The 9814-nt window shown below is 47.1% G+C and overlaps 1 pseudogene; it reads left to right on the top strand.

Moving 5' to 3' along the window:
- Positions 1 to 2240: 2240 nt before the first annotated feature.
- Positions 2241 to 3582, top strand: LOC112873050 (annotated as a pseudogene).
- Positions 3583 to 9814: the final 6232 nt, after the last annotated feature.

The following is a 9814-nucleotide window of genomic DNA, read 5'->3' as shown; positions in this document are numbered from 1 at the left end:
TGACGGCAAAGGTTTCATAAGCAAACCACATGCTTTGATTGTGATGCATTGGATTTTTATCTAGACTTAATCTAGGTTGGTTATCACTAGCTCATATTTGTTACATGTCTCACTATAAAAAACGATTTATAGCAACATCTCACTTTTTTTCCAGGAGCGGATCAAAATGTACCCCCCCCTCCTACAAAGGAGCGGGGGTACTGTAGCAACCGATCCGCCCATGGAAAAATATTTATAGGAGCGGGTGACACCATCACCTGTCGCTAAAAATGGCCGATAAAAATCTGGGCGCCCCTCCTTCCTCCTCCCGATAGCCCATTGCTTTCTCGGGGAGGTGCTGCCCGAAAATGCAAAAAAACAAAAATAGGAGGGAAGGTTTCAAACTTGATTTTCTTCGAGTTGGAGGCCTAGAAGGTTTTCTAAGCTTTTTATTATTTTTAAGGCTCAAATGGTACTCTCTTTGCCTCTTGCTAGATCTAGATCTCCATGGTGTAGATTTATTATTTAGGGATCCATTTGACTCAAGTTTTTGGATGAAGTTATATTATTTTATTAGGAGAACAAGATTATGTATTCATTTTGGCTCAATCTCTATGTTTTAGCCTTATTTTCAAGTAAACAAATTTTTAAATCCATGGAGGAGAGAGAGAAAGATTTGTTTTTTCTATATTTACACATATGCATGATAGTTATTGTCAACAAAAATTAGATGTTCAATAATAGGTTAGGTTTTGATTCTTTTAGTTTTTACATGTTAAATTATTTTTTAATATATACGCATACATAAAAGTATATATTTATGGCTATTTGGGGATCTATTTGCCTCAAACTTTTGGATAAAGTTATATTATTTTAGTAGGAGAACTATATTATGAATCTTTATGTTTTAGCCTCATTTCTAAGTAACAAATTTTCTAGATCCATGAAGGAGATAGAAGAAGATTTGAGTTTTTTTTTTATATTTACACACATGCATATGTAGGTATGTATAAAGGTATATATTTTCTAAATTATTGATGAGCTTGCTTTAGTCTATTTAAATTATTTGATGATGTTTAGAGATGGATAGGACATGGATGTATAAAGCACGAAGGACGGATGCCTGTTTCGGTGGAGAACTTAATAAATTCATTCTAAGCTGTGGAAAATCGTGCAAGAAATAAGAAGACACGGAATATATTTTGCCCGTGCAAAATATGTAAGAATATGAGAGTATTTACCGACACAACTACAATCAGATCGCATGTGTTGGTGGGTGGTTTTGTTGAGAATTACATGATCTCCACGTATCATGGCGAGAAAATAGTGCCCCCTCCGACAGAGAATACACTCAATAAAATGATAGAAGATGTCGAGAAAGCAACCTGCAAATTCTGGATACTGTGGGTATTACATGTGCGAATATGCGGGTGCAAGGGAGATACCAACTGATCTTGAACGTGTACGGGACTACTCTTTATCAAGGATAGATGTATATGTGTAAGGGACTCTATCTAACATTGCTTAATATTTTTGTGGATTCATTAATTGTAGATTCATCCAAGAAGGAACATGGGCCCACTCCATGAGAAGCAAATCCTAAAAGTAGTAGGCGATTTATGCCATTTTATTATGCATGAAGTGATCCACCCAATGGGCACATATTTTTATAAAGACTACGAATTAGCAATGGACTATAAATACATTAGTCTTCGTGAGTGGACGAACCCACAGCACATTACCGCCTCAAGTAGAGTTGGAAACTAGGAAAAAAAATATATATTCAAGCAGCACTTTAATAATATACTGTAATGATATATGTATATGTATGCTTTGTTTCTATATGATTTAATTTTTTATATGCAATTATTTATATTTATGAAATATATTCCATATTGATCACTATGACATTTAATCGCGCACTAGCTTGATAGGTTAAAATTGGCAAAAAAAAATTTAAAAGGTAGCGGGAAATAGATTTGGAAAATTTAAATTCAAATTAGTGAAATTTTAGGCGGGAAGGATATTTCTAGGGGTGGGTGACCGTCTAACCATCTGTGGAAATTGATTTTCAGGAGCGGGTCACCCCAAACCCGCCCCTACAAATCGATTTTCAGGGGCGGATTAGGGGTGACCCGCTCTTGGAAATAGATTTTCAGTGGCGGGTAGCCCGCCTGTGTAAACAATTATTTTTAGCTGCGAGAAGAAGAAGCGGGTACTGCACTTATCTCTACAAATGCAATTTTACCCGCTCCTTAAAAATGTTTTCTGTTGCAGTGAACGTGTACTTCACCTTCCCGAACCAACCATTTACATTTCCCCAGCGGTTCTCCTCCCGCGAGCGCCGAGCCGAGGGCTGCAACATCTTCAGCGGGTACTGGGTGCCGGACCTGGACGCGCACTACTAGACCAAGGACACCTGCTCGGTGATCCACGTGCAGAACTGCAAGAAATATGGCAAGACGGACCTCGGCTTCGTCAACGGGCGGTGGCAGCCCGACCGCTGCGACCTGCCCCGCTTCGACCCGTGGCGCTTCCTCGACATGATGAGGGGCAAGTCCGTAGCCTTCGTGGGGGACTCCCTCGCCAGGAACCACAAGGACTCGCTCATCTGCCTCCTCACCAGGGTAAAACATGCATATACTCTTGTTCCATCTACTTGTAGGAGCTAATAACCTTTTTGTGCAAATATAATGTACATCATGGAGGCTTGACGGATGCGTACATGTGCAGGCTGCGGAGCCTAAACCGAGCTGGCCGAGCAGCAAGCAAACGGTGTACTACTACGGCGAGTACAACTTCAGTGTGACCAACTTCTGGGCGCCGTACCTGGTTCAGCACGAGCAGATCGACGAGGACAGGCCGGCGCACACGGGGCTCTGGAACCTCTACCTCGACGAGCCGGACGACGTGTGGGCGGCACATGTCGCGGAGTTTGACTACGCCGTCGTATCGGCGTCCAGCTGGTTCTACCTCCCGTCCATGCTCTACGAGGCCGGCAAGATCGTCGCATGCCACTACTGCCTCCTCGCCAACGTCACGGACCTCACGCTGCGCGCGGTACGCGCTGCGCATGGCCACGCGCGCCCCGCTGCGGGTGCTGTCCGGCGCAGACGGCCGATTCCGCGGCACGGCCATGCTGCGCACCGTGGACCCGTCGCAGTACGAGGGCGGGGAGTGGAACAAGGACGGGAACTTCGTCCGGACGAGGGCCAACCGGCGCGGGAAGAGGAGGCTCGAGGGCTTCGAGTTCGATTTCCGCAAGCTGCAGGTTCTCACTGCTTTGATTCTTTGTTTCTTTCGGTTTGCCTAATAATAACCTACTAGGCTACTATATATAGCAAAAGGCTAACGAAAGCGTGCGCATAGATGGAGAAATTTGCAGCAGCGGAGAAGGCGGCGGCGGACGCGGGCGGCAAGGTGAGGATGATGCTGATGGACACGACGTCGGCGATGATACTTCGCGCGGACGCGCACCCGAGCAAGTACTGGGGCTGGACGCCGGAGAAGCACTTCACCCTGCACGACTGCGTGCACTGGTGCCTGCCCGGGGCCATCGATACCTGGAACGACATGCTCCTTCACATGTTAATGTCTGCATAAAAACTGATCGACAACAATATTAGGCGAGTGCAGCTAGCTGTGTGTACTGCAATCACAATCAGTCAGTAATGGAAATTGACGCTGCTATATATACGCGTACAGTGCATTTGTACAAACACGTTACAAACATAGGGATCAATATCGAAGGGTTTAAACCATTTGGGTGGTACGTAGTTCACTTATCACTGATTCTTCATCAATATAGAAAGTAGAGAAACATTGGACTGGACAATCGAAATAAGGAAAAGAGCGCGCTTCCTTCATTTGGTTTTGTAACACGCTTGCTTCAGAATTGCGTGGCGCAGTGCCACGTCTGAAATGCATAGCATACCAGTAAGGTTCTTGTTCTGTTCCGAATCGAAGACAACAGGGGCAGGCACTTTCTTCTGTTTGTGTTGGCAAGTACAGCTGCCTTTCTATGTATCTCCGATAAAAAAAACTAGGCCTGTGAGGGGCTAGCTGCGACAACCCCCCCCCCCCCCCCCGGCACTAGTGAATGAAGAAGGTCTCTCACGCAGACCTAGAAAATCGCCGAACTCGTGCCCCACCATTACACAGGGAACTGTAATAACCTGTGTGAGTCCGGCCGGCTCTTGACCATGTGCTTTGGCGTGGGACATGGCGGCAACACTGGCGGGTGCCCGCCGCACCCCCGGCATTGCGCTAGCAACTTGGTCCTCGCGGCTTGACGCGGTCCTGGCTGCAGCTCGTCGGCTGCCGTGTCGGTATTTTACACCACGCCCACCGAGAGATACCCCCGAAATGGTGAGTTTGTAGGTAGGATGTCACCGAGATCAGGAACTCTAAGGTGCAAGGAACATAAAGTTTAGATAGTTTTAGACCGTCGAGAGCGTAATACGCTACATCCCATGTGGTTTGTATTGCCTTAGGTAGTGATCGAGTGATCTTATGTTTAGAGAGCATCCTTGTCCGCCCTTATATAGTCTGGGGGATAAGGTTACATGGAAATCCTAGTCGGATACAAGCCTAGGAGTCCTACCCGAATACTTTTCGGATAGTTTCCTACTATCTCCGACAAGTTTTACTACTGTACGAGTAGTCTTACTATGCTACGAGTACTTATAACTGGTGTAGGGCATGGGCTATGTCCCACCCTTTATCCTGTAAGATGTAGGCCGTGTGTGCAGTCCCATGGGCTCGGGTCTGACAAGCCCCCGAGCTTTTCGTAGTCGAGTACTCCATGCTTCCGAGTACTTCTGAAGGCGTCTTCGAGTTCTCCCGAACTCCATCTTGAAGGTGTCTTCTGAGTACTTCCTTGACTGCATTGAGGCTGTGGGGTGCACATGCCCTGAATAGTTTATCAAGTCTTCTTTTATATAGGGTGAGATTGAACTCGTACTCCATATGGAGTAGCCCAAGCCTTAGGTTGACTCGTAGAATCAGGCTGAGGGTCAATTTAGTATTGAGTCTTCTATCCTTATCTTCTAAAAGATTTGAAAAATAAGTCGTTAATGATACATGTCCCTACAGCCCCCGAGCCTTGAATCCAAATCCTCAAGGTTTTGAATAAAGGATCCAAAGAATCGTGATATGCAATATATGACGGTAAGATTTGATAGTTAAGATAGGCAAGTTGGTACAAAAATTCAAAAAACTGCTTTTTTTAGATAAATTCTCTAAAAGTAGTTAAACAAATAGCTTTACCAAAAAGCGCCCTAAATTACCGCTCAAATCAAACCTTCATCGTTGAGAGCCGTATCGTATCCAGCCCCCGAACCTAGGAGCTAGATGAGTCGCACAAAATACACCTAGTAGTCGGTGGTGCCAGCCCCTGAGCCTAGCCATTGGCCAAGTTGCCGCTGGATCTTGAACTGTCGGTGAGGCTGACTCGTCGGAGTTGATTCCGACTAGTTTTGTAGGCGAGACGAGTAGTCAAAGTAGTCGAACACGCATAAAACTAGTCGGGAACTAGTAAACGCAGTGTCATGGGAGCGAGGCCCCTTCGGTAACATAGAGTACCAGTCAAGAACTAGTAATCTGGACGTTACTGGAAGCGTGGGAGCGAGGCCCATGCAGTAAACTTCACGTAGTACCAATCATGAACCAGTAGATGGAGTAGTACTGGCAGTATAGGAGCGATGCCCTTGCAGTAAACTGCACGTAGTACCAGTCGTGAACTAGTAAACGGAGTAGTACTGGAGGTATAGGAGCGAGGCTCATGCAGTAAACTCCACGTAGTACTAGTCGTGAACCAGTAGACGGAGTAGTACTGGTAGTATGGGAGCGATACCCTTGCAGTAAACTGCACGTAGTACAAGTCATGAACCAGTATACGGAGTAGTACTGGAGGTATGGGAGCGAGGCCCATGCAGTAAACTCCACGTAGTACCAGTCATTAGCCAGTAAACGGAGTAAGACTGGCAGTATAGGAGCGATGTCCATGCAGTAAACTCTATGTAGTACCAGTCGGGAACTAGTAGATGGAGTAGTACTGGAAGTATGGGAGCAAGGCCTATGCAGTAAACTCTACGTAGTACTAGTCGTGAACTAGTAGACAGAGTTGTACTGGCAGTATGAGAACGATGCCCTTTTAGTAAACTCCACGTAGTACCGATCGTTAACCAGTAAACGGAGTAGTACTGGCAGTATAGGAGCGATGCCCATGCAGTAAACTCTACGTAGTACCAGTCGTGAATTAGTAAACAGAGTAGTACTAGAAGTGTGAGAGCGATGCCCCTCCAGTAGACCATGCTACGCCGCAGCTGACAACTTGGGATACAAGTTAGCTAAGGGTGAAAATGTCGTAGGTGCTCGATATTCCAGGAGTTTGGGACTTTCTGGCCATCAGGGTACTGTAAGCGATACGACCCTGGTCCTATAACCTTGTGAACGAGGAAGGGTCCCTCCCATCGCGAATTAAGCTTGTGCAGCCTGGTTTCGTCTTGGATCCGATGAAGGACCATATCTCCAACATTGAAAGAACATAGTTGAAGTTCCGGTCGTGGTAACAACAGACTCCTTGTAAGTAGCAGGCCGACTAGAGTAAGACATTGCATCTGATTTCCTCTGCCAAGTCAAGTTCGAGATGTCTTGCGTGATCAGCCTCGCCTTCTTCATACATCTCCAGTCGACGAGATTTCCATATGATATCAGCTGGTAATATAGGTTCGGACCCATAGAGGAGAAAAAAGGTGACTGTCCTGTGGCTTTGCTTGGTTGTTTGCGAAACCGCAGATTACTTACGAGAAGTTAGTTTTTCCGTTCGGAAAAGAGGGAGAGGTTCTCCTATTTTCCTTGCTCTTTTTGCCAGATGGTGGGAGAGAAGTGCCCGGTGGACGAGGGCTCTAGTGCCCCGCCTCGGGGGCCCCACACCTCCGAGAGATCCTGCACCGTTAGGGGTGAGCGTTGTTCACCCTGTAAATATGCTCTTGGCCGTGATTAGTGAATTTTGGCTTTGCGTTTGTGCAGAGCTATCTCCACGGGCCCTTGAGACTTCATCGCCATGCACGGAGCAGTTGGAGAACCTTCCACAGCCATGGTGTAGGCATCACCGAGGTTGTCCTCTTCCTCCGAGTCTGACTCGGGTCGGCATAGGGAGATGCAGGACCTTGTTCGAGAGGCGTCCGAGGCCAGGGGCCGGTACTCGGATGCGTCACGAGAGGTGGGTAGGCCGGAGTCCGATCTCGCCACCGTCCAGGATGCTCTTCGCGCTTCGGAGGAAGAGATGCTTGCCTCCGGGCAGCAGTGCGTCCGGTATGCCAAGGGCTTCCATTTTTTATTTCTGAAGTGGTTGTAGCATCCTTAATTCTTTGCATTTTAGGTTTAGAGGAGGAGGTGGCCACTTCTCATCTTGAGGTGGATGATCTACACCGCTGCCTGAACGACCTGGAAGGCCGTCACGAGGCTCTTGCCCATGCGGCGCTTGACGCGGTGAGGGTGGTGAGGTTGGAGGGGCACCTTATACCTGACCATCTCTGGTCCCTGCTGCACCTTATACCTGACAATTCTAGGCGTTTGTAATCGCTCTTGCTTTAATGATGTTTGGGAAGCTTGTACAACCCGCTATCAGATGTCGTTATTGATCGGGGGCGTGGCCCAAGGAGACTCACTTGGGAAGCTAGAGCTTCGCCTCGCTTCTTATGCCCATCGGTTGGGTGGGCCCCCGCGCTACGTGCCACGGCCCGTCGGTTGGGCTTCCGCGTGGCGCCCTTTAAAAGGGAAAGGGCCGGAGGTCGCCATCTTCGTCATATTGAAAGAAAGCAAGTCAATCTTCTAGAATACTCTTGACCATGCAAGAAAGAAGATATTTTGAAGGTGAAGATATTACCATGGATATAAATATTTATGGAAAGTTCTAGAGTCACTTGTCTTATATGGCAAGTGAAAAAAATCTAGGAATATTCTAGAATATCTTTTGTTGTATGGTAAAGTAGAAAATATCTAGAAAGGTTCTAGAGTAGGGGACACATATCATCACCATATGTGTCGCCATGGTCTATATATATGAGAACCCCCTCTCCCTCCCCTAGCAACCTAAGAGGCAACAACACATACAAGCCACAAGCATTAGAGAGAGTTGGGGTTATAGTGCTAGGTGAGTGTGTGAATGAGTGCTAGGATAGCCACTTAATAAGTGTTCACACTCTCGTGTAATATTGTTGTTCGTGTAATAAAGTGTTGTTCAAAAGAGTTAGTCTCCCAATCTGCTTCTATAGTTTCTAACTACTTAGTGCGTGGATTGTGATCTATCGAAGGTTGGCTTTGCCCCCGGGATCACAACGGTCCAAGCTTCATCTGAAGGTTGGCTCTGCCACCCGGAAGTAAGTTTCATCTGTAGGTTGGCTCTACCACCTGGGAGCTAGAAGGTCGGCCCTGCAGCCAAAAAGGACCAAAAGGCACTAAGTAATTAGAAATTATAAAGCTATCCACTACAGAGTGAGTGGGTGTTCCTAAGTATAGGTCCACCGTCAAGTGGGTGATTAGGGCCACCTCCGTTTCCAACAATTGGTATCAGAGCCAGGTTCGTCCGGGACCGTCATCTTGAGGAGGCATCGGTGAGCACAAGTGCTTGTGGTATCCACTGTCAAGCAGCCGCTAAGGGGAGACTCTATCGGTGCACAGTCTGGGACTGTGAAGCTTGTTGGTCAGGGACCAGAGGAGCTGACGCTGGGCGTCGATCACTATGGCAGATCTTGGCGCAAGCAGTGGAATCAGGAAGCTCAACAGCCACAACTATAGTTATTGGAAGACCTGCATCGAGTCCTACTTGCAAGGTCAAGATTTGTGGGAGGTTGTTGCAGGCAGTGAGGTTGTGCCTCCAGTGAAGGAGAAGGATCAAGAGGAGCCCTTATGAAAATGGAAAATTAAAGCTGGCAAAGCCATGTTCGTGTTAAAGACTACAATCGAGGAGGACCTACTAGAGCATATCAGAGATGTAGATACTCCGAAGACAGCTTGGAAGACTTTGGAAAAGTTGTTTTCCAAGAAGAATGAAGCACGCCTACAACTCCTGGAGAATGAGTTAGCAGGTATCTCTCAAGGAACCTTGACTATCAGTCAATATTTTACCAAGGTGAAGTCTATTTGTCGAGAGATATCTCAGCTTGAGCCCGAGGAGAAGATTGGTGAAAGACAACAAGCCGGCGATAAGTACCTTTCGTACAAATTCCCCTCCAACATTCCTGGGTGGAAAAATCATTGGTTCTAGATCAAAAATCATGCCCCCAACTCCCAGAAAAGTCAAATAGACCACATGTTGTAAGGCCGGAGTGGAATATCGAACTTCCCAGGGGGGATATGGATCAAGTCAATGAGTTGCTAGACATCATAGCAGCTCATAAGGAAACGGGAGTGACCGGCGCATCCGTAATGTTTTCCTTCTTCAAGCGCCAAGTCCAGCCAATCCAATAACGCCATATACTTGGATTCGAGTACATGGGCGCTGAAGATCCATCTCGCATGTGCACAGAGGAGCTGACAGACGAAGCCGCACTCATCCGAGTCAAGCGAGTGCTGTTGGACATGAATGCCATCCCCTACGTTACGGGATTGTTTTCCACACGGAATCCTCAAAAACCGGTGAGTATTCGACTACTTTTTGAGAGCAAACTCTGCTGTTCTACCACTGCTAACTGAAAATCTTTTACAGGGACTCACAGAATAGTACTGAAGCTACCCTCCACAACCCGACATGCCTCGACCGGACCACCTCCTCCCCAGCGCCGCAGCCGAAGCGAAGAGGGCTCGAGTAGCCGAGACTCTGCCCGGCAGG

Source organism: Panicum hallii, chromosome 9 (assembly GCF_002211085.1).
Source record: "Panicum hallii strain FIL2 chromosome 9, PHallii_v3.1, whole genome shotgun sequence".
NCBI lineage: Eukaryota > Viridiplantae > Streptophyta > Magnoliopsida > Poales > Poaceae > Panicum > Panicum hallii.
The sequence above is the reverse complement of the archived record's forward strand: the minus strand, read 5'-3'. Positions and strand labels throughout refer to the sequence as shown.